This window comes from Ranitomeya imitator, chromosome 6, assembly GCF_032444005.1.
Source record: "Ranitomeya imitator isolate aRanImi1 chromosome 6, aRanImi1.pri, whole genome shotgun sequence".
Classification (NCBI taxonomy): domain Eukaryota; kingdom Metazoa; phylum Chordata; class Amphibia; order Anura; family Dendrobatidae; genus Ranitomeya; species Ranitomeya imitator.
Genome location: NC_091287.1, coordinates 557,651,534 through 557,677,187, shown reverse-complemented (window position 1 = coordinate 557,677,187; position 25,654 = coordinate 557,651,534).

The following is a 25,654-nucleotide window of genomic DNA, read 5'->3' as shown; positions in this document are numbered from 1 at the left end:
ATGTCTGCTCACCGCCGGAGCCCACATCAGCGTACTTTTCCACAGATGTCGGAAAGGGGTTAATAACGGTCTTTCCCACAGCAGTCACCGAGGCCCCTGGCAGTTATTGTGCAGCTTCGGGTAATGTCACATTGCGAGTCCTGCTGCTAAACAGCCGCTGTATTCTCAATTTTTCTTTTTTTGCTGCGGTTTATGCTTTTAGATTAATTGCTTAAAATTAGAACTATTGAGAGATCATCAGCCTAATGACTGCTGGTTGGCTGTAGGGCTCACGTGGCGTAATAATGGCAGAATAATAGCACTGGGAGAACAAGCACCAACATGAAACACTTCTGGTTTGTGATGTGGGCATCTAATGTTGAAGGTGGAATACGTCATTTACAGAAGGGTTTGTACAGATATTGGACAATGTGCGTGCTAAACCATGTCTGTCATGATAAGGTAATTCAGTACCACAATGGACATTGAGGTCAGAGCACATACAGTGACCTGACAATAACCCAAAAACATAGAACGAGCTCTGAGACGTGGAAACTCTGCTGACCGCAATCCCTAATCCTCTCCAAACACACTAGAGGCAGCCGTGGATTGCGCCTAACGCTCCCTATGCAACTCGGCACAGCCTGAGAAACTAGCTAGCCTGAAGATAGAAAATAAGCCTACCTTGCCTCAGAGAAATACCCCAAAGGAAAAGGCAGCCCCCACATATAATGACTGTGAGTAAAGATGAAAAGACAAACGTAGAGATGAAATAGATTTAGCAAAGTGAGGCCCGACTTTCTGAACAGAGCGAGGATAGGAAAGATAACTTTGCGGTCAACACAAAACCCTACAAAAACCACGCAAAGGGGGCAAAAAGACCCTCCGTACCGAACTAACGGCACGGAGGTACACCCTCTGCGTCCCAGAGCTCCCAGCAAGCAGGAAAAAACAAATAGACAAGCTGGACAGAAAAAAAACAGCAAACAAAATAGCACAGCCGAACTTAGCTATGCAGAGCAGCAGGCCACAGGAACGATCCAGGAGGAAACAGGTCCAATACTAGAACCTTGACTGGAGGCCAGGATCAAAGCACAAGGTGGAGTTAAATAGAGCAGCACCTAACGACTTCACCACATCACCTGAGGAAGGAAACTCAGAAGCCGCAGTACCACTTTCCTCCACCAACGGAAGCTCACAGAGAGAATCAGCCGAAGTACCACTTGTGACCACAGGAGGGAGCTCTGCCACAGAATTCACAACAGTACCCCCCCCTTGAGGAGGGGTCACCGAACCCTCACCAGAGCCCCCAGGACGACCAGGATGAGCCACATGAAAGGCACGAACAAGATCGGGAGCATGGACATCAGAGGCAAAGACCCAGGAATTATCTTCCTGAGCATAACCCTTCCACTTAACCAGATACTGGAGTTTCCGTCTTGAAACACGAGAATCCAAAATCTTCTCCACAATATACTCCAACTCCCCCTCCACCAAAACCGGGGCAGGAGGATCAACAGATGGAACCATAGGTGCCACGTATCTCCGCAACAATGACCTATGGAATACGTTATGTATGGAAAAAGAATCTGGAAGGGTCAGACGAAAAGACACAGGATTAAGAACCTCAGAAATCCTATACGGACCAATGAAACGAGGTTTAAACTTAGGAGAGGAAACCTTCATAGGAATGTGACGAGAAGATAACCAAACCAAATCCCCAACACGAAGTCGGGGACCCACACAGCGTCTGCGATTAGCGAAACGTTAAGCCTTCTCCTGGGACAAGGTCAAATTGTCCACTACATGAGTCCAAATCTGCTGCAACCTGTCCACCACAGTATCCACACCAGGACAGTCCGAAGACTCAACCTGCCCTGAAGAGAAACGAGGATGGAACCCAGAGTTGCAGAAAAACGGCGAAACCAAGGTAGCCGAGCTGGCCCGATTATTCAGGGCGAACTCAGCCAAAAGCAAAAAGGACACCCAGTCATCCTGATCAGCAGAAACAAAGCATCTCAGATATGTTTCCAAGGTCTGATTGGTTCGTTCGGTCTGGCCATTAGTCTGAGGATGGAAAGCCGAGGAAAAAGACAAGTCAATGCCCATCCTACCACAAAAGGCTCGCCAAAACCTCGAAACAAACTGGGAACCTCTGTCAGAAACGATATTCTCTGGAATGCCATGTAAACGAACCACATGCTGGAAGAACAATGGCACCAAATCAGAGGAGGAAGGCAATTTAGACAAGGGTACCAAATGGACCATCTTAGAGAAGCGATCACAGACCACCCAAATGACTGACATCTTTTGAGAGACGGGAAGATCTGAAATAAAATCCATAGAGATATGTGTCCAAGGCCTCTTCGGGATTGGCAAGGGCAAAAGCAACCCACTGGCACGAGAACAGCAGGGCTTAGCCCGAGCACAAATCCCACAGGACTGCACAAAAGTACGCACATCCCGCGACAGAGATGGCCACCAAGAGGATCTAGCCACTAACTCTCTGGTACCAAAGATTCCAGGATGACCAGCCAACACCGAACAATGAACCTCAGAGATAACTTTATTCGTCCACCTATCAGGGACAAACAGTTTCTCCGCTGGGCAACGATCAGGTTTATTAGCCTGAAATTTTTGCAGCACCCGCCGCAAATCAGGGGAGATGGCAGACACAATTACTCCCTCTTTGAGGATACCCGCCGGCTCAGATAAACTCGGAGAGTCGGGCACAAAACTCCTAGACAGAGCATCCGCCTTCACATTTTTAGAGCCCGGAAGGTACGAAATCACAAAGTCAAAACGGGCAAAAAACAGCGACCAACGAGCCTGTCTAGGATTCAACCGCTTGGCAGACTCGAGATAAGTCAAGTTCTTATGATCAGTCAAGACCACCACGCGATGCTTAGCTCCTTCAAGCCAATGACGCCACTCCTCGAATGCCCACTTCATGGCCAGCAACTCTCGATTGCCCACATCATAATTTCGCTCAGCAGGCGAAAACTTCCTGGAAAAGAAGGCGCATGGTTTCATCACTGAGCAATCAGAACTTCTCTGCGACAAAACAGCCCCTGCTCGAATCTCAGAAGCATCAACCTCGACCTGGAACGGAAGCGAAACATCTGGTTGACACAACACAGGGGCAGAAGAAAAACGACGCTGCAACTCTTGAAAAGCTTCCACAGCAGCAGAAGACCAATTGACCACATCAGCACCCTTCTTGGTCAAATTGGTCAATGGTTTAGCAATACTAGAAAAATTGCAGATGAAGCGACGATAAAAATTAGCAAAGCCCAGGAACTTTTGCAGACTTTTCAGAGATGTCGGCTGAGTCCAATCATGGATGGCTTGGACCTTAACAGGGTCCATCTCGATAGTAGAAGGGGAAAAGATGAACCCTAAAAATGAAACCTTCTGAACACCAAAGAGACACTTTGATCCCTTCACAAACAAAGAATTAGCACGCAGGACCTGAAACATCGTTCTGACCTGCTTCACATGAGACTCCCAATCATCCGAGAAGATCAAAATGTCATCCAAGTACACAATCAGGAATTTATCCAGGTACTCTCGGAAGATGTCATGCATAAAGGACTGAAACACTGATGGAGCATTGGCAAGTCCGAATGGCATTACTAGATACTCAAAATGGCCCTCGGGCGTATTAAATGCAGTTTTCCATTCATCGCCTCGCTTAATACGCACAAGATTATACGCACCACGAAGATCTATCTTGGTGAACCAACTAGCCCCCTTAATCCGAGCAAACAAATCAGATAACAACGGCAAAGGGTACTGAAATTTAACCGTGATCTTATTTAGAAGGCGGTAATCTATACAAGGTCTCAGTGAACCATCCTTCTTGGCCACAAAAAAGAACCCTGCTCCTAATGGCGACGATGACGGGCGAATATGCCCCTTCTCCAAGGACTCCTTCACATAACTCCGCATAGCGGCGTGCTCAGGCACAGATAAATTAAACAGTCGACCTTTTGGGAATTTACTACTAGGAATCAAATCGATAGCACAATCACAATCCCTATGCGGAGGAAGGGTATCGGACTTGGGCTCATCAAATACATCCCGGTAATCAGACAAGAACTCTGGAACCTCAGAAGGGGTGGATGACGAAATAGTCAGAAATGGGACATCACCATGTAACCCCTGACAACCCCAGCTGGACACAGACATGGATTTCCAATCTAATACTGGATTATGGACTTGTAGCCATGGCAACCCCAACACGACCACATCATGCAGATTATGCAACACCAAAAAGCGAATAACCTCCTGATGGGCAGGAGCCATGCACATGGTCAGCTGGGTCCAATACTGAGGCTTATTCTTGGCCAAAGGCGTAGCATCAATTCCTCTCAATGGAATAGGACACTGCAAGGGCTCCAAGAAAAACCCACAACGCCTAGCATACTCCAAGTCCATCAAATTCAGGGCAGCGCCTGAATCCACAAATGCCATGACAGAATACGATGACAAAGAGCAGATCAAGGTAACGGACAGAAGAAATTTTGACTGTACCGTACCAATTGTGGCAGACCTAGCGAACCGCTTAGTGCGCTTAGGACAATCAGAGATAGCATGAGTGGAATCACCACAGTAGAAACACAGCCCATTCAGACGTCTGTGTTCCTGCCGTTCAACTCTGGTCAAAGTCCTATCGCACTGCATAGGCTCAGATTTAAGCTCAGGTGATACCGCCAAATGGTGCACAGATTTACGCTCACGCAAGCGTCGACCGATCTGAATGGCCAAAGACATAGACTCATTCAGACCAGCAGGCATAGGAAATCCCACCATGACATCCTTAAGGGCTTCAGAGAGACCTTTTCTGAAAATAGCTGCGAGCGCACCTTCATTCCACTGAGTGAGCACGGACCACTTCCTAAATTTCTGACAATATACCTCTATCTCATCCTGACCCTGACACAGAGCCAGCAAATTTTTCTCTGCCTGATCCACTGAATTAGGTTCATCGTACAGCAATCCGAGCGCCAGGAAAAACGCATCGATATTACTTAATGCAGGATCTCCTGACGCAAGAGAAAATGCCCAGTCCTGAGGGTCGCCACGTAAAAAAGAAATAATGATCCTAACTTGTTGAACTGGGTCACCAGAGGAGCGAGGTTTCAAAGCCAGAAATAGTTTACAATTATTTTTGAAACTCAGAAATTTAGTTCTATCTCCAAAAAACAAATCAGGAATAGGAATTCTCGGTTCTAACATAGAATTCTGAACCACAAAGTCTTGAATATTTTGTACTCTTGCCGTGAGCTGATCCCCACATGAAGACAGACCCTTAATATCCATCGCTACACCTGTGTCCTGAAACACCCAAATGTCTAGGGGAAAAAAAAAGGCAAAACACAGTGCAGAGAAAAAAAAATATTCTCAGAACTTCTTTTTTCCCTCTATTGAGAATCATTAGTACTTTAGGCCTCCAGTACTGTCATGATAAGGTAATTCAGTACCACAATGGACATTGAGGTCAGAGCACATACAGTGACCTGACAATAACCCAAAAACATAGAATGAGCTCTGAGACGTGGAAACTCTGCTGACCGCAATCCCTAATCCTCTCCAACACACTAAAGGCAGCCGTGGATTGCGCCTAACGCTCCCTATGCAACTCGGCACAGCCTGAGAAACTAGCTAGCCTGAAGATAGAAAATAAGCCTACCTTGCCTCAGAGAAATACCCCAAAGGAAAAGGCAGCCCCCACATATAATGACTGTGAGTAAAGATGAAAAGACAAACGTAGAGATGAAATAGATTTAGCAAAGTGAGGCCCGACTTTCTGAACAGAGCGAGGATAGGAAAGATAACTTTGCGGTCAACACAAAACCCTACAAAAACCACACAAAGGGGGCAAAAAGACCCTCCGTACCGAACTAACGGCACGGAGGTACACCCTCTGCGTCCCAGAGCTCCCAGCAAGCAGGAAAAAACAAATAGACAAGCTGGACAGAAAAAAAACAGCAAACAAAATAGCAAAGCCGAACTTAGCTATGCAGAGCAGCAGGCCACAGGAATGATCCAGGAGGAAACAGGTCCAATACTAGAACATTGACTGGAGGCCAGGATCAAAGCACAAGGTGGAGTTAAATAGAGCAGCACCTAACGACTTCACCACATCACCTGAGGAAGGAAACTCAGAAGCCGCAGTACCACTTTCCTCCACCAACGGAAGCTCACAGAGAGAATCAGCCGAAGTACCACTTGTGACCACAGGAGGGAGCTCTGCCACAGAATTCACAACATGTCATTAACCTTATATATGAACATTTTCTTTTATTTTTTTAAATTTTGCCAAGATTTTGGTCACAGGAGAATCACGTCCATGACCTCCAGTTTTGTGTTGGGAGAGCCACAATTTCTAACATTGTACAGTGAAACGGAGAAGTTGCAGCCCCTCGTGATGCCTTCCCCATCTGACCAGACTTGGTTGCAGCAGGCTTTTAAACTGTGGCCAACTTCCCTAACTGCCTGGGTGGAGCTGATGGCAAACATAAGGGGGCAATAGGCTCTTCATTCAGGATCACGCTTATTTAATTACAAGAAGTATTTTCCGGTGGTCCTGATGGCAGTGGCTGATGCACATTACTGTTTTGTTGTCATTGATGTGGCTGCCTACGGCAGTACAGAGGACACGCGAGTGTTGAGAACTTCAGATTGGACTACAAGTTCTCCAAGGTTACAGAACACTTCCAGCCACCAGGCCTTTGCCGGTTCGACACGTCCACTCCCCTTTGTGATGGCATTGGAAGAGAGGCTTTTCCATTGAAGCCAAACTTGCTGAGCCCACACCCATGAAGGGGACCGAAGGCTTTTTAATTATCGGCTTAGCCACGTACACACATTTCTGGCACTCACCTTCAGGATAATCAGTGGAGGGTCTTGCACATGGCAATCCAATGGAAAGTAAACACAATAGATGCAGAGATAAAGACATGCCGTGTATGTCACAACTATGCACGCGAGTGCGCTCAAGAGCAGGGTGACGAGTCACAGTTGCCCTTGTTCAACTCATTAACTAGGTTTTCGGACATCCTTCCAATCCTTGTGTGTGACAGACTATTTTGTCCAGAAGGTACCATGTCATGGTATTATGCGTGTCCCAGATGTGCAGCCCCAACAGCCGACTTCCTCCAACAAGACACTAGCACTACTGCATGACATATTTTTTTGCGCCTTTTTAATGAACATGCATAATTATTTAAACTGGTATAAAATCAAGTAGTTTTACCTTTCAGTATCAAGTTACATTTAGTAAAGTTATTAAAAAAAATTTAATAAATTTCATCATTTCTGTAATGTTCAACATGTCCTCGTCCCACACAATTATTGTTGGTTTTAATGAAAAAGCACAACCCAATTCTTAAACATGACATTTATTTAGAATATAACTGTTTAAACAAAAGGTCAACACATTTGTAACAATTTTAATAGAAAGTATGATATTGGGTGGGGAGGAGAACATCAGATTCACCAACAGATGTGGATGTGCTGCAGTATGGCTGGGGTTCAAGGTTTGTGGACTGTACGGTGGGTTGGAACAAAAAAGTTGCATTTATTTGGGTCACAAAGGCTTGACTTGATGGAAAACTGGAAGGGGATTGTTGGTAAAAAAAAAAGTGGTACACTGGGGTTTGACATTTGAGGCAGTTAGTATTCTTGCAAGTTTGGCATGGAATGGGGCTGGAAGACATTATTGACCCCATAAATAACTTGTGCAATATTGAGTATGGGGTTTGGCGACTCGTGCAGTTCCAGAAGTGCAAAATTAACAAATACACAAGATGGCTGTCTATCACGATGAAACTTCCAGAGGAGACTTGACACACTAAACCCGACAGTCAAATTGATCTTCCTGATCTAACAGACTGAGCAAGTCAAGAGCTTCCCTTGAAAAGGCCCGATTTGGAGACTGGATTTCATGTTTTTTTTTTCTTGGCAATGCAAGAGGCTTGACTATTGGGACGGGATCTCCAGCTCCAGCAATTGTACAGTTTCCTCTGTCTCTTTCCGGGATGTTTACTTTGCTTCTAAAATAAAGGAAAGAAAACTTCATTAGTACAAACCTAAAGGTACCTTCACACATAACGATATTGTTAACGATATCGTTGCTATTTGTGACGTAGCAACGATATCGTTAATGAAATCGTTATGTGTGACAGCGACCAACGATCAGGCCCCTGCTGGGAGATCGTTGGTCGCTGAATAAAGTCCAGAACTTTATTTCGTCGCTGGACTCCCTGCTGACATCGCTGGATCGGCGTGTGTGACACCGATCCAGCGATGTCTTCACTGGTAACCAGGGTAAACATCGGGTAACTAAGCGCAGGGCCGCGCTTAGTAACCCGATGTTTACCCTGGTTACCATGCTAAAAGTAAAAAAAACCAAACACTAGATACTTACCTACCGCTGTCTGTCCTCCAGCGCTGCGCTCTGCTCTCCTCCTGTACTGGCTGTGAGCCGGAAAGCAGAGCGGTGACGTCACCGCTCTGCTTTCCGGCTCCCAGACAGTACAGGAGGAGAGCAGAGAAGCAGAGCGCAGCGCTGGAGGACAGACGGCTGTAGGTAAGTATGTACTGTTTTTTTTTTTTTACTTTTAGCATGGTAACCAGGGTAAACATCGGGTTACTAAGCGCGGCCCTGCGCTTAGTTACCCGATGTTTACCCTGGTTACCGGCATCGTTGGTCGCTGGAGAGCGGTCTGTGTGACAGCTCTCCAGCGACCAAACAGCGACGCTGCAGCGATTCGGATCGTTGTCGGTATCGCTGCAGCGTCGCTAAATGTGAAGGGGCCTTAAGGGTTATAGATTTGTGTTGAGTCATCAAAATAAACTTTGAAGGCTTTCACTGGATCATCAGCACGTACTACATGGTTTATTGGTCCTGGCTTATGTGAGCCAATGTTACCAGCTGGCTTCCTCCTTGGGACTTCACACTAACCTTTCCAGACATACTCACCCTTCCCAATAATCCATCATGTCATCATTACATTCATTAGCTCCATCTTCAGTATCACTTTCTCCTCCTTGACCTAGAAGTTAAAGTGTGAAATTTACATTACTAAAACAGCTTTACCTAGTGGATTTAAGAAAAAAAATGGAAATGTACCACAGGTTAGTCATGTTTTGCACCACACCAGGTCGTTGTAATTTATTCAAGGTTATGTAGCATTCAAGATAGTTGAGAATAACTTGGTTGTCATTATCTAGAAGTATTTTCATCCTGGTCCACCTTTTTTATAGCCTTTTCAAAACGTGTCTTCGCAACTGTCAGAGATTGCATCTCATCTGGTCTTTTCATCCCATCTAATAAGCTGCTTTGTCTGGAAATAAAAAATTCAAATGACATTGAGGAATAAAGTAAAATAAAATTATTCCTATTAATTCTTTTATATTTCAAGATAATCCCTTCACTGGCTCCCAATTTCCCAGAGTACCCAGTTTAAACTACTAACACTGACCTACAAAGCCATCCATAAGCTTTCTCCTCCGTATATTTCCACACTAATCTCTCAATATCTTCCCTCACGTAATCTCCGGTCCTCCCAAGACCTCCACCTTTCCTCCACGCCTATTCGCTCCTCACCCAATCGCCTCCAAGATTTCTCCAAATATCCCCCATCCTCTGGAATTCTGAGCCCTAACACGTCCGGTTATCCACCACATTTTGATCCTTCAAACGGAACCTGAAAACCCATCTCTTCAAAAAGAAAAATCTTACAACCTGCAATGACCGCGTGGCCAACTCCACACCATTGGAGCTACTGCAACCCCCGACCTACTGTCTCCTTCCCCACCATCCTGTAGAATGTAAGCCCGCAAGGGCAGGGTCTTCGCCCCTCTGTACCAGTCTGTCATTGTTAGTTTGGTTACTGTAAGTGATATTTGTATTTTGATGTAAACCCTTCTCATGTACAGCTCCATGGAATTAATGGTGCTATAAATAATAATTATAATATTCTCCCTGGAGATTCCTTTGAGCCACTTTTGAAATTCTCCTAGCTGGCTGAGGTACATTCTCGCTGCTTCATGTTTTCTGTTCTTTATGATGAAGTGATGTTGCATTCGTTAGGTAATCTATGAACCGCTTGACATTCTTCATAGAATTAATGCCAGGTCTGGTGAGTGTTTCTGATTTCCGATCAGCACGTACTGCATTGTTTATTGGTCCTGGCTTCTGTGAGACAATGTTACCAGCTAGCGTCCTCTTTGGGACTTTACACTTACCTTTCCAGAGATATTCATCCTTCCCAATAAACCCCATAATGTCATCATCATTATATTCAGTAGCACTTTGTTCAGTTTCGCCAGTCAGTTTCTTTGTCTTCAGTATCACTTTCTATCCAACCAAGATTGTGCACTAGGATCGGGTCGGGTTTCACGAAACCCGACTGTGCCGAAAGTCGGCGATTTTTGAAATTGTCCAATCCGTTTCGCTCAACCCTACTCATCACTTTTTCTAACATCACTCTCGAGTGGCAATTATTTCACCTTCAGTACTCAGTATTTTTTTTGCCATATGTGTTTCCTAAAATAAAATGATCACCTCATTACACAAACTGTACAATGGGTCATAGTGACCCCACCGTCCTTTATTGTTATATAGCTATAAAACTAAAAAGTAAAACTGAAAATAGAATGGGCAATATGTCAGTTAAACCTTCATAAATACATAGGATGCCATAACTGGGTGGACTACATATACAACCTGCATGGTGCCACCTTGACTCCTATGGTACCAGAGAAGGATTAATCTTTCTCTGAAAGAAGAGATACAAAATTAGAGTTCTTATTCATCGAGGCTTTCAAGGACTTCTCACTCCAGAAATAAGCCACTATTACGCCTTAATGAAATTAACCCCTTTCTGACCTCGGACGGGATAGTACGTCCGAGGTCAGATCCCCTGCTTTGATGCGGGCTCCGGCGGTGAGCCCGCATCAAAGCCGGGACATGTCAGCTGTTTTGAACAGCTGACATGTGCCCGTAATAGGCGCGAGCAGAATCGCGATCTGCCCGCGCCTATTAACTAGTTAAATGCCGCTGTCAAACGCAGACAGCGGCATTTAACTACCGCATCCGGCCGGGCGGCCGGATATGAGCGCATCGCCGACCCCCGTCACATGATCGGGGGTCGGCGATGCTTCTCCATTGTAACCATAGAGGTCCTTGAGACCTCTATGGTTACTGATCGCCGGCAGCTGTGAGCGCCACCCTGTGGTCGGCGCTCACAGCACACCTGCAATTCTGCTACATAGCAGCGAACATCAGATCGCTGCTATGTAGCAGAGGCGATCGCGTTGTGCCTGCTTCTAGCCTCCCATGGAGGCTATTGAAGCATGGCAAAAGTAAAAAAAAAAAGTTAAAAAAAATGTGAAAAAAAATAAAAAAATATAAAAGTTTAAATCACCCCCCCCTTTCGCCCCAATCAAAATAAATCAATAAAAAAAATCAAATCTACACATATTTGGTATCGCCGCGCTCAGAATCGCCCGATCTATCAATTAAAAAAAGCATTAACCTGATCGCTAAACAGCGTAGCGAGAAAAAATTTGAAATGCCAGAATTACGTTTTTTTGGTCGCCGCAACATTGCATTAAAATGCAATAACGGGCGATCAAAAGAACGTATCTGCACCAAAATGCTATCATTAAAAACGTAATCTCAGCACGCAAAAAATAAGCCCTCAACCGACCCCAGATCAAAAAAAATGAAGACGCTACGAGTATCGGAAAATGGCTCAATTTTTTTTTTTTTTTTTTTAGCAAAGTTTGGAATTTTTTTTCACCACTTAGATAAAAAATAACCTAGTCATGTTAGGTGTCTATGAACTCGTATTGACCTGGAGAATCATAATGTCAGGTCAGTTTTAGCATTTAGTGAACCTAGCAAAAAAGCCAAACAAAAAACAAGTGTGGGATTTCACTTTTTTTGCAATTTCACCGCACTTGGAATTTTTTTCCTGTTTTCTAGTACAAGACATGCTAAAACCAATGATGTCGTTCAAAAATACAACTCATCCCGCAAAAAATAAGCCCTCACATGGCCAAATTGATGGAAAAATAAAAAAGTTATGGCTCTGGGAAGGAGGGGAGTGAAAAACGAACACGGAAAAACGAAAAATCCCAAGGTCATGAAGGGGTTAAATTCCCATCACTGGAAAAATGTTTTTTTTTTGCCAAGAAAATGATTACTGACTTTGTGTTGATATAACGTGCCGCTGGTTTCACATTGTCATTTTTTTCTTGAGGGATTAATCACTCGCATGTAGAAGGGATGTTTGGATGACAATGGCTTGGGACCACCCTGGCATCAACGCACGTTGTGATGTTTTTAGCTCTAAAAAGAGAGAAAAAAAAGTTACTTTTTCTACAAATTTTCATTTGAAGGGCTTTTCCTGCCAATCTAGTAATTAGGGGGTCATAATTACTGACCCTCTCCTTAAAATACATTCTTGCCATTACTGAATATGTGTTTGGTTTCCTCTGGTCCAACGTTGTCTGGGTTTGGTACATTAGTGGTCCATTCCTTTGTTTTCATATAGTTCTTTCTATCTAAAATGTTCGGTAATGTTCTTCAGTCGATTTACATTTTGCTCCCTCCTCCATCTGTCTTATCTGTACTTGCTGTCCTCATAGTAGATCGCACGAAATTTCTTCTGGAAAGGAGCTCTGCAGTCCTGCCGATGGTTACTCAGAGCAGTTTTAACAGTCCCCTTTAAAATGGAGGTCTTGATTAGGTGACGCATCTGTTTCGTCAACTTTACTCCAGTCAGGTCGCTGGATGGTATCGAGGCGGATATTTGCAGAGCTACACGCACACTTTCCCCTTCATCCAACCTAGCAACATCCTTTAAATAAGTTCTTCAGCTGCTGATCCACCCGAGTAAGACCGTGCAGACTCCTCTTTTCAAAAGCTGCTCTGGCTGCTGATCCTGTTCCGACGGAAGTTGAAACTTCTCATGGAAACTTGAGATTATTCTAATTTTTCCTATTGGTAACAAGATGACGAAGAAGAAGGCTATAGTTAATATTTGTAGACAACTGCTCTGACGCACTTTTTTTAAAGATATGTGACAATCAAAATCCATAGAGAATAAACAAAAATAAAAAATCCGGAGCTCCGCCACATATATATATGCAAGGAAATGGGGGTGCACTGTCAGTAGCATAGCCACACAGGAAAAAATATATATTTTCTAATAACAGCATTTAGTATGCCAAATTACCCGTACTAAACCTAATGGCTCATGAGGTGGTGTATACATGACCCTAAATGAAAAGAGACATGGGTAACACCATGTAGTGAGGCACCAAAACCCATATGTAAAAAGGGGTAAGTCGCTTGCCCAAAACAATGGCCATGAAGCTAGGCCGAATCTTAAAGTTTAGAGGTCAGCGGAAAGGGTTAGATAACCCGATAGGTATACATAAAGAGAGGTAAACCTCTTAAGTATAGAACCTGGTGTGAGGGTAAATGTCCCACGCGTATCGCCCCGGTAAGCAGGGCTTTGTCAGGGAAGATGTCAAAGGACATGTCAAAACATTAAAATAGAGAGTTAATAATACCTTATAATCAACAGGTGTGGACTCGTAAGAACAAGCCGGAAATGGCAGCAGGACAGCGCAGCCGCAATGGGTGACTAGTAGTGAGTATGGAAAGCAGAGGGCGCCTGCGTCAAGTAAAGTATAGCTCACAGAAGCACGCATGCGCAAAGAGCCCTGTATAAGCCAGAGGCGCCACCGCAGATGGCCTGCTGTAGCTGGTGTAAGAAGCAAAGGGCGCCTGCGTAAAATGAAAACAGGTGCCGGCGACGTACATGCACATAAAGCGGTGTGTGAGTTGAGCCAACATGCTCAGATATAAAAGGTCTACCACACACCTATATTATGGCATGGAAACTTGGCAATGCATGAACAGTCAGTTGACCTGTAATAACAGTGATGCACCAGATCATAAATAGAGTGGCATGCAAACACAAACCAACATATAGCAATAGACCCAAACACCAGGCGCCCCCGGGGGAAAGAAGCAAGCAACCATCCAGACATACATCCAACCATAAATGCCCAAGGCTGCATTGAGCACAGTAAGAATAGTGCATGTAGAAAAGTATTTTATTATTTATTATTCATAGAAAAACATTTATAATAGAACGCAGCCCCTGCCAGTGACACTGACTTCCTAATGAATCCTCTTGCCAGATTCTCTTGGATGTACTGAGACATTGCCTCCGTCTCCGGGAGAGATAACGGATAGACTCGACCCCGGGGAGGCTCAGCACCAGGCAAGAGGTCAATAGGACAGTCATAGGGGCGGTGAGGCGGAAGGGTCTCCGCAGCTCTTTTGGAGAACACGTCTGCATAGGGCCAATAGTGCTTGGGGAGAGAGGAAAGATCTGCGGGTACCTGTGTAGTAGCAACCTGAACGCACTCCCTCAGACATCTACCCTCGCAGGATTTACTCCATCCCAAAATTCTCCCAGAGGACCACTCAATATGAGGAGAATGGTAACGAAGCCATGGTATTCCCAACAGGACCTCATCAATTCCCTCAGGAATGACTAATAGGGAGATTATCTCCTGATGTGATGGAGACACAGAAAGCGTGAAAGGAATGGTTTGGTGGGTAATCTGTGAAGGTAGTGTTGACCCATTTACCACTCGAACGGTTACTGGCTTGGTGAGCATCATCAAGGGTATTGCGTGACACTGGGCAAAAGATGAAGACATAAAGTTACCCTCTGCCCCAGAATCCACGCATAGCTCGACCATAAGAGTGGATGGGCCTATGGTAATTGTCCCCTTGAAGGACAACTTTGAGGCAAACGTCGCCGTGTCTAGTGTACCTCCTCCAACAGCCACTAGATGCTGACGTTTCCCCGACCGCTGAGGACCCATGGAGGCAAGATGTCCTGACTGCTGGCAAACATGACGGACCTTATGGGGAGGGAGGGAATACGTATGTGAACCTGCTATACTACAAGGTATGTTACCGGAGACTTGGCCACTGTGCAATATGGATACTGTTTACTCTTTGCTATAAATATTTATTGTCTCTTTGTATTGGTTCACATGCTTCTTCTCTGCCAGTGCTCTATTTGTGGGAGTGATTAATAAACTTTTGCAGTAATTACTATTGTCAGTTTCTGGACATTTGTACACTGATTTATTTTTGTGGTGTTCTCTTATGTGCACGGGCGGACTGAGACTTGGATCCCGCTCGTGTCACCTCTAAGGCCTCATGTGACTCGGATGCCTGGACTGGAGATTCCAAAGGTTTGGCGAAGGTGGGAGCCAGCCGAAACCTCTGCCTACACTGGGCTCGCTCCAACCTCCGCTCGTTAAAACGGAGGCCAATACGAGTAGAGACAGTTATTAACTCCTCCAGTGTGGCAGGAATCTCCCTAGTGGCCAGAGCGTCCTTAACGTGGTCAGCCAGGCCCCTCCAAAATATGGGGATAAGGGCTTTATCCGACCACTCCAGCTCGGAAGCTAAAGTACGGAAGCGGACGGAAAAATGGCTGACCAAGGACTCACCCTGAGTTAATGCCAGTAGTTGGAGCGCTGTGTCATGGGTGACTTGAGGTCCTAAAAAGACCTTTTTCAGAGTGCTCAGGAACAGCGGAGCACTCTGCACCACATGACCACCACGCTCCCACAGCGGCGTAGCCCACTCCAACGCCCTGTCCGACAAGAGAGACACAATAAATCCCACCTTAGCCCGCTCTGTAGGAAAACATGCAGCCAGGAGCTCGAGGTGAATAGAGCACTGACTCACGATTCCCCTACAAGTTTTGCTATCTCCAGAAAATTTTTCTGGCAGCGGGAGGCGAGATAACGTCGGAACAGGGGTGGCAGTGGACAAGGTTGCTGCAGCCACGCTAGCAGCCTGTACAGCAACTGCGGTAACATCCACAGCTGAGGTTGAGCTCTCGAGAGCCGCCAACCTACCCTCCAGCTGCTGGATATACCGCAAAGATTGCTGAATGTCCGCCATTTACTAGCCAGACCCTGGCGCTAGTATTCTGTTAGGGCTAGCGGAACGCACCGAGTTAATAGAGATGTTTATTGATATTGGTGCGTTCGCAGCCCGGGGTCCACCGTGCAGGAGAACCTGCTGCTAGCAAACGGCAGAGCTATATGGCGGTATAGACTAACTCAGTTAATTCACTGAGTAGCCGTGAAAGGAAAGCACTGTGCCCTTTTAGACTCCACAGAGGCACAGGCTAACTGCCCAAACAGAGAGCAGTCAGTGGTCACGCAATTACACAAAACTCCTTGCCGGAGGAGCCAGCATTGTAGGGGCTTATTTCAGCCGGGTCCCTGAATACACACAGACTCAATCTCCTCGCCGGAGGAGCCAGCATTCTAGGGGCTTATTTCAGCCGGGTCCCTGAACACACTCACACGTGACCACACTGGCGCAAAGCACATAACTTTAGACAATACTAGCGCATGGCCGTGCGGCCATGCGAGCCTTAAATAGCTGCAGCACGTCTAGGACCTGTGAAAGAAGGACCAATGGAATTGCTGCAGCACCTGAGCACGTGACCCTAGACCTCCACTGAGAGATCCTGCCCTGGGCATGCTCAGTGTGCAAAGCAGAACTAGTCCTAGTACCTGCAGGACCTTCCGTGAGAAGGACCAATGGGAGTCGCTGCAGTACCTGAGCATGTGACCCTAGACCTCCACTGAGAGATCTTGCCCTGGGCATGCTCAGTGTGTGTAAATAGGGACTTAGCCCCAGAGAAGCCTGCTCGCCGCATATCAGTGCAGGGTACAATAGGAGAGCCAGAAGAGGCAGTAGTAACCCTATGCACAGAATCAGCCTCAGCGAGACGCTGGGAGCGACGTCTCTGCTGAGCAGACCCCACTGCGGCCGATGCAGAATGGGAGACCGCAGCAGACACGGATCGAGATTCCCCCTGTGCAGCAGATGAAACTCGACTCCTAACAATGTTGAAGATCCGGATAGATCAGCCACAAAAAGAGGTGAAATAGATAGCAGGATTGATGCCCTGTCTAAGTATGCCAACCAAAACTTGGTCCGGGGACCAGACAAAGAGCAAAAACCAAAACCAAGATAGAAACGTAGTCCATATAGAACCAAAATGGCCACTATAGAGTCTGGGATCCAAATCCCAAAACTGACAAATGAGTCCACGTGAGGCTCCTAGTAGTGTATAAAAGCATTGATTGAAGTATGTTATCCCAGGAATCCAGTGAACAATAATTTCTCATTCAAATCTGCAGGAGTAACAGAACCCAGATTAAAAATCCATCTTGCTTCCAACCGCAATAAAGCCTGCTTGTAAGAACCCCCTCTATTCGAGAGCTAGATCTTATAAAGGCCCACCACCCATGTGTTGGTAATCCGACCACCATGATGAACCAAATAATGGGCCGCCACCGGGGTAAGGACCTTGTCTTTCAAAGTGTCAGTTGGCGCAAGATTAATGGTAGAAAATGTTTTTGGATCCTACACCTCAATTCCTGTGATGTCTGGCCAACATAAATAAGTTGGCAAGGACAAATCAAGGCGTAAATAACATACACCGTTTTACAATTAATGTATGATCGCAATCTATGTCTACTGGCGTCTCTCGGGTTGACAAAGAAATCCCTAGTCAGAAGCATACCCGAACAAATGTTGCAGTTGCCGCATGCAAAAGACCCCTGAAGATTGATATTCTGATGTAACCTGGTGGTTTGCCTCATGTAGTGGCTCCTGATCAGAAGATCCCTAAAATTAGGGGCTCTCCTGGCTGTTAATAATGGCCGGTGACTCGGCACCAAGGAGGTATGGAGATCTGTGGTTAAGATCCCCCAATGCTTCTGAAGTATAGCCCTAATCTGTGACCAATGGTTCTTATAATTGGTGATAAATCTAGGGTTTCCATCCCGTACCTTATTGTAGGGTTCCAAAAATGACTCCTGTATGTGAGCCCTAGCCCGTTGAAATGCTGTGGTAATACTCCTCCGGGGATAATTCCTCTTCTTAAAACGATCTGTCAGTCTGAGGGCCCCCGAACGAAAGTCCTCATCTGAGGTACAGTTTCTTCTGGTCCTCAGAAATTGTCCAATTGGAACCCCATTCTTAGTGTGTAATGGATGGAAACTCCTGTAGTCCAATAAACTGTTGGTAGCAGTGGGCTTGCAAAATAATATTGTAGAAAGAACACCATCCTTGGCAATCACCTGCAAATCCAGAAACGTCACTGTAGAAGAAGAGGATGAGTATGTTAACAAAATATTGTGTGTTGTCGTTCAAGAACTCAATATATCGACAACACTCCTCTTTACTTCCTGTCCAGATAAACACGTCATCGATATAACGTACCCAATGATGCACATGGTTCTTAAACAATTCCAAGGGGTAGACCATGGTGGCCTCCCACCAAACTAAAGATAGATTGACAATGGCCAGGGCACATCTGGCCCCCATGGCCACCCCCGCGGTCTGAAGATATTACTTTCTGTCAAACAGAAAAAAGTTATGTTTCATAATTAATTCCAAGAGATCCACGACCAAGGAGTCGTGCATCCTGTCCGAGTGTCCCAATTGGTCTAAAATATACAAGGCAGCAGTAATCCCGTCTTCGTGACTGATGTTGGAATACAGATATTCAATATCACAGGTCACCAACAAAGTCTCAGATGGTAATGATAACAAATCCAAATAAAATGTGACGAATCCTGCACAAACAAAGGCAAATTCCTAGCCAAGGGTTGTAAAAAATGATCCACATATATGCAGGCCTTCTCACATAGGCTACCAACGCTGGCCACAATGGGCCGGCCCGGTGGCCTATGGAGATTCTTGTGGATCTTTGGTAGCATATAGAAAGTAGCCGTTATTGGGGATTCAACCAACAGAAAATTGAACGCCTGATTACTAATAATGCCCAAATCCCTAGCTTTTTCTAACAGTTGCGTCAGTTTAGCTGCATATACCCCCGTAGGGTCTGATGGAAGCTGTCTATAAAATCTGGTATTACCTAGCTGGCGGTGGGCCGCCTCTAAGTAGAGGGTATGTGGCCATAGGACCACATTGCCACCCATATCCGCTTCCTTAATCAAGAAGGCATTGTTGGCTCTGAGACTATTAAGGGCCTGCTTCTCTCTTACATTAAGATTGTCTGAGACCGGAGAACGTTGTAATAAAGCAATGATATCCCTTTTGACTAATTCAAAGAATACCCTAATAGCGGGTACAAGGGTGAAGGGAGGAGCTGCACTCGACTTGTCATTGTGGGGAAAATGGTTCTTACCCACATCCGGCTCATTTTCTTGCAGTAGCTGTAAGAGATCACGAAACACCTGTTGATCAGATTGGTCCAAACATTCCACAATACGTGGTCTATTGTGTAAGACCTGTAAAACAAGACACCTAAAAAATAAATATAAATCCTTAATAAGAGTACAATTATCTAGGTTGTACCGGTGAAAATGTAAGAACTCTCTGCAAAACTGAAAGCTCAATGGGAGATAAAACAATCAGATAGATTGATAACCTGTAATGTGTCCATAGATACCTGACCACTGAAGGAAGTAGCCTCGGACGGAGGGGAGACCATTATCTGTGGTAATTCTTGTACGGTTTCTGCATAGGGGGTCGGCGGCCCCCAAATCTGGTGGTTCGGGATGGCAGAGGTTTGATGTTTACGCCCCCTTCGGGTCCGACATCGAGTTTGCTTTCTGCCGAGGATAAAAAAAAAAATCACTTCCTGATGTGTACTCTGTCCTCTTAGAAGGCTCATATTTGGTGTCCATGGTTCTCTGGGTCTGAGGGGCTTGTCTCTGGTTCCCTTGGTATTTCCATTTAAAAGCCTTTTGTGAGTCAAAATCATTACGATCCCTAAAAAACTTTGATTTATTTTTGAGCATAATGTCCCGATCATATTTATCCAAACCTTCCTTAAGTTTAATCCTAAATGGATGTACCTGCTTGACATAATCAAAAGTGGCTAGTTTAGTCTCTAAGTCCTTAATCCTAGTTTTTGTGCTCACCAATAGTTCCCTGCTGTGTTTTAGGTTCATGTTCATAATAATGTTAGAACATTTCAGCAGGCCCTGTTCCCAAATTATCTGGAATGCTGGAGACGGCTCCCAGGCTGGATAAATGGGCACTCTCAGACCACGCGGAGCTATGTTGATCTTAATATATTCTTCTAGACTGCGAATATTGCACCATAATCTAATTCCTGCTCTATGCGTAGCTGTCAATTCCGATGTAAGTTTATTAAAATCTGAGTCGGATGTGATATGTTCCCCAGATGAGAAGATGCTGGAAGACTGAGCCCACCAAGCAGCTTCACGAGCGTCCCAGTCCATATCCAACTTGTGCAAATAATACACATCGGAACACTAAGAAAGATAAATGAGCAGTAAAGGTTATAACCATATAAAGCCCAATACAATATTTTCAAGCAGAAAAACCCTTAATAGGATGCGTGCAGTCCGGCAGAAGAATAGCCACCAACAGGTGGGTTAGAAACAGTGTATAGAGAAAAAACAAAAATCGTGAGCACCGCCACATACTGTGTGTATATATATATATATATATATATATATATATTTATCTATCTATATATATAATTGTCTAAGGGTTTTTCCGTCTGTCTGTCTTTCTGTCTGTCTGTCCTGGAAATCCCGGCTCTCTGATTGGTCGAGGCCGCCAGGCCTCGACCAATCAGAGACCGGCACAGCATCGACGTAGAAATCCCGCGTCTCTGATTGGTCGAGGCCGCCAGGCCTCGACCAATCAGCAACGGGCACAGCGACGATGATGTCATAAAGGACGTAGACATCTCACGTTTCTGATTCAGCGACGGGCACAGTATCGACGTAGATGTCATAATGGTTGCCATGGCGACGATGATGTCATAAAGGTTGCCTCGACCAATCAGCGACGGGCACAGTCTGCCGCGAATTCTGGAATCATCATTGTCCATATACTACGGGGACATGCATATTCTAGAATACCCGATGCGTTAGAATCGGGCCACAATCTAGTATATATATATATATATATATATATATATATATGCAAGGAAATGGGGTGCACTGTCAGTAGCATAGCACCATAGTGGCCAAAAAAAGAGAGCACTACTGCAATAATGCACACCATCCAGATAATCAAGAATTATATGGTAATAGCATAATAATTTTATTAACACACCTTAGACATCTCAAACAGTTAAAACATAACTAAAATCCAAAAAAACAAAAACCATGTAACACACAGGAAAAAATATATATACTCTAATAACAGCATTTAGTATGCCCAATAACTGTACTAAACCTAATGGCTCATGAGGTGCTGTACACACGACCCTAAATGAAAACAGACATGGGTAACCCCATGTAGTGAGGCACCAAAACCCATATGTAAAAAGGGGTAAGTCGCTTGCCCAAAACAATGGCCATGAAGCTAGGCCGAATCTTAAAGTTTAGAGGTCAGAGGAAAGGTTTAGATAACCCGACAGGTATACATAAAGAAGTATAGAACCTGGTGTGAGGGTAAATGTCCCACGCGTATCGCCCCGGCAAGCAGGGCTTCGTCAGGGAAGATGTGAAACGACATGTCAAACAACATTAAATAGAGAGTTAATAGTACCTGATAATCAACAGGTGTGGACTCGGAAGAACAAGCCGGTGTTAGGACTGGCGGAACGCACCAAGAAAGATGTTATAGATGCGTTCGCAGTCCGGGGTCCACCGTGCAGGAGAAACCCTGCTGCTAGTAAATAGCAGACTACATGGCGGTACACTAAAGTATATACACGTGGGTTCAACCTCACCCAGCGTGAAAGCAGCAATCCTGTTGAGTCACAGGACCGCGGTACCGCACCTAAAGCGCGAGCAAATAGTCAGCGTACTTAACCCCAACTGGGATTGAAGTCCGATTAGACCCTTGCTGGCACTACACCGCAACTGGGTGTGTAAGGAAACTAAATGGAAATATATAATGCACAGGAGTGCGAGCAATGTCGCACTGACGGACGCCACCAACCACTGAGGCTTGGGTATGGAAAGCGCAAGGCAAGCGCACGGCGCCGTACAGGCGGACACAGCAAGAGGACGCTGTAATGTGTGTATCGTGCAGATGATAAGTTGGGCGCTAGATAGCTACCAACATCCGCGAGCAGACAACAACTCTAGGGAGGGATATTTAGGAGCTTTCATCCATCGACATACATCCATCTACACACACACATATATCATTATTGAACAATACTAGCGCATGGCCGTGCGGTCATGCGCAGTTTATATAGTTGCAGCACAGGAAGTGGCCACAGGACTTTTGCCCTTCCAAGACCTGTCAAGAGGACCAATGGAATGTGCCGCAGAGCCTGAGCACATGACCCTCGATCTCCAACGGGAGATCTTACCCTGGGCATGCTCAGTATGCGCAGACAAGGACTTAGTCCCAGAGAAGTCCGCTCGCTGCTGACCAGTACTGGCTTTAATGGCAGAGACTGGAGAAACAGCAGTAACTCTCAGAACAGAGTGAGAATGAGCAAGACGCTGGGACCGACGTCTATGCTGAGCAGACTCCACTGCGGCTGGATAAAAATGGGAGACCGCAGCGGAGGTGGCTCGAGATTCCCCCTGTGCAGAAGCGGGAACTCGACCCCTAACAGCTGGAAATGGCAGCAGGACGGCGCAGCCGCAATGGGTGACTAGTAGTGAGTATGTATACTTATCAGGTTATCTCACCCTTTCCGCTGACCTCTAAACTTTAACATTCGGCCTAGCTTGTTATTTACATATACTATAACCATGTGGGGTATTTGCTCATTGTTTTTATCTTTGGTTTAGTCTGTTAAATGGCCAGTGTGAACATGTACCTACACACCGCACTTATCCCAACATGTTGCGGTTCATTTTCCTGGTATTGCTTTAATTTTATGTTTAGAGTGCACTTGTTGATAGGGACAGGAAACCTACAGATAAAAAGGCAGTACATATCCCGCATCAGTTGGTTTCCTGTCCCTGATGGGAAACCTACAGTCGACGTGGAACATACCTGAGGATCATCGTGGGATGCCGGGCCTGACCAGTCCGTTCCAGGCAGTGGGAGTTCCCTGCCTCGGCTGGGGTAGTTGCCTGAGGTGCCATCGCTGGGGTCAGTGGACCCTTGGGGAGTGCGGGGACAGGCAGTGAAGAGGACACAGAGCCTGCCTCTCCCGGTATCCTTTTCACGCTGCAGGGTTCCCGCGTAGACAGTTTAAAGAGGGTGGGAGAGGTGGCGCAGGTTGATGTAGGTCGCCTCTCCCAGAGCAGCAGGGACTAAATAAAGTGCACACGTGCAGGGCAACAACACCCTTATGATGCTCGAGGTCACCGCAAAGCACTACTGGGAATCCAGTGGTGCGGATGCTTGGCCCGTGGGGGAGGGGTCCTGGCTCTTAGGGATTTAAGCTGGTAGAGAACCCAGAAACAGCCCTTCCAGGGGCTCGGCACTGGCAATGAGTGTCCAGGAGCATCCAGAGGAACAGGCAATACAGGTCTAGTCTCCTCTTCATGGGCAACCACAGCAGCAACAACGGCAGCAACAGCAGAAAAAGCGAAAGGAAGGAGACCCTTCGCATCATCATAAAAGCGGCAGCAGCTGTCACTCGGGCTCCGGCATGGTCTCCGTCTCAAGGGAGAGTTCATCTTTGGGAGTGACTTCCCCTCCAAATCCAATACACTTCACTTTCTTCTGACTGGAGGGTAAGGGAGCTTCATGAAAGTCCCCTTTATAATTAGGGTCCTGTTTTTCCTACTCTTTTAAGGAAAAAAAAAAGCACATCAAAGTCTAGGCATAGGATCTGTGCACTAGGTACAGAAGAGTTGGGATAAGAGACTTTGTAGTTCCTATATAGAGCACACAATCTGTGAGGAGTCCCCAAGGTTTGCCACTGACCTGATTAATAGTCAGGTGGAAGATACCTTTAGATCCCTTCAAGATTCAGGAGCGTCGAAAAACCAGACATAGGTCACCTGAGCCCAGGCCTAGCGGAATGGAGAGCAAGGGATATGACTCAAGACTTATCTGTAATGGCGTCATCTTCGTCAACGTCCTCTGAGGGTAGAAATGGTCGCAGCTGTTTTCTGGTAGAAGAAACAGATGGTCTCATTAAAGCGATCAGACACCATGGGTCTGGTAGAGCCTCGGCCCAAGAACGCTATGCAGGACACCATGTTCGGGGGGCTAGAGCAGAGAAAGAAGAGCCTTTCCTTTAAATGAAAAAATCCAGACCTTAATTAAAAGAGAATGGAAAAAAAGGGCAGTCCAAAGTTGGACATGACTATTGCCAAAGCCTCTAAAAAAATTTTGTGCTCCCATTCAAGGATATGGGGGTGTTAAAAGACCCCTATGGATAGGAACACTGATTCATTCCTGAAGGGCTCGTGGGAAGCCACAGGGGGGGCTAAAACCTGCAGTAGCCACCACCTGTATGGCCAGATCACTAATGGTCTGGCTGGATCAGCTGGAATCACAGTTAAAAGATAAAACCCCAAGAGATACAATTCTTAGTTCCATCCCTGTAATGAGAAGGGCTGCTGCTTTTCTGGCGGACGCATCAGCAGACTCGGTCAGACTAGCCGCCAGATCAGCGTCCTTCTCCAAAGCAGCCAGGTGAGCTCTCTGGCTTAAATGCTGGCCAGGAGATATCGAAACAAAGGCGAAATTATGTTCAATTCCCTGTGAGGGTGAGTTTTTGTTCAGACCCACATTGGATAATATGCTTCCCTATTCTCTCTAGTCAAGCCTTTGACGGCCTTTTCGGAGTAGGAGATTTATTCAGAGGAAACCCCCTAAAATCCCCCAGGACAAGGGGTAGAGGCAAGGGCTTCTTGTTCAACAGGGGTCCGCTCAACAGTAAGAAGCAAACCCAATGAGGGTTTTTCCCAGGTGGGGGGAGACTAACTTTCTTTCTCCCGACCTGGGAAAAAAATATCCAACAGTGCATGGATTTTGGACTTGATAAAATCATGTTTAAAACTAAGTCTTCATTCCCCTCCCAACCTTCATAGTTACTCCTTAAAGACCCGCAAGAGAGGAACAACTGACCTTAGAACAGGAGATTCTGGGTCTAGTGGAGAAGGCCGTTCTTCAGGAAGTCCCTCGCCAATAAAGAGGTAAAGGGGTTTACTCTCCCCTGATCTTGAAGGGAGAAAGCCAGATGGTACATTCAGGACAATAGTAAACTGAAAAAAGAAACAAATGTCTGAAAGTGGTCATTCAAGATGGAATCAATAAAGTCAACAGTGAAAAAGCTTTTTCCTTGTTTTATGACTGCTCTAGACCTAAAGGACGCATACTATCATGTCCCCATCCACAAGGACTATCACAAATTCCTCAGTGGCGGTCACCATGTGGGGGGGGGGGGCGGGGCAATAAGAAATTATCAGTTCAAAGCCCTTCCCTTTGTTCTAGCTATCGCACTGAGGGTATTCACCAAGATAATAGCGGAGATGATGACACTTGAGGGAGCAGGATATCCTGATAGTCTAGGTACGGTACTACTTCTTGATAATAGGCAATTCTCCCCAGTCACTGCAAAGACCAGCTAGAGAAAGTTATGAATTCTTTAATCAACTTAGGCTGGCTTCTGAACCTAAGGAAATCCCGGATCATGCAGAGTCAAGT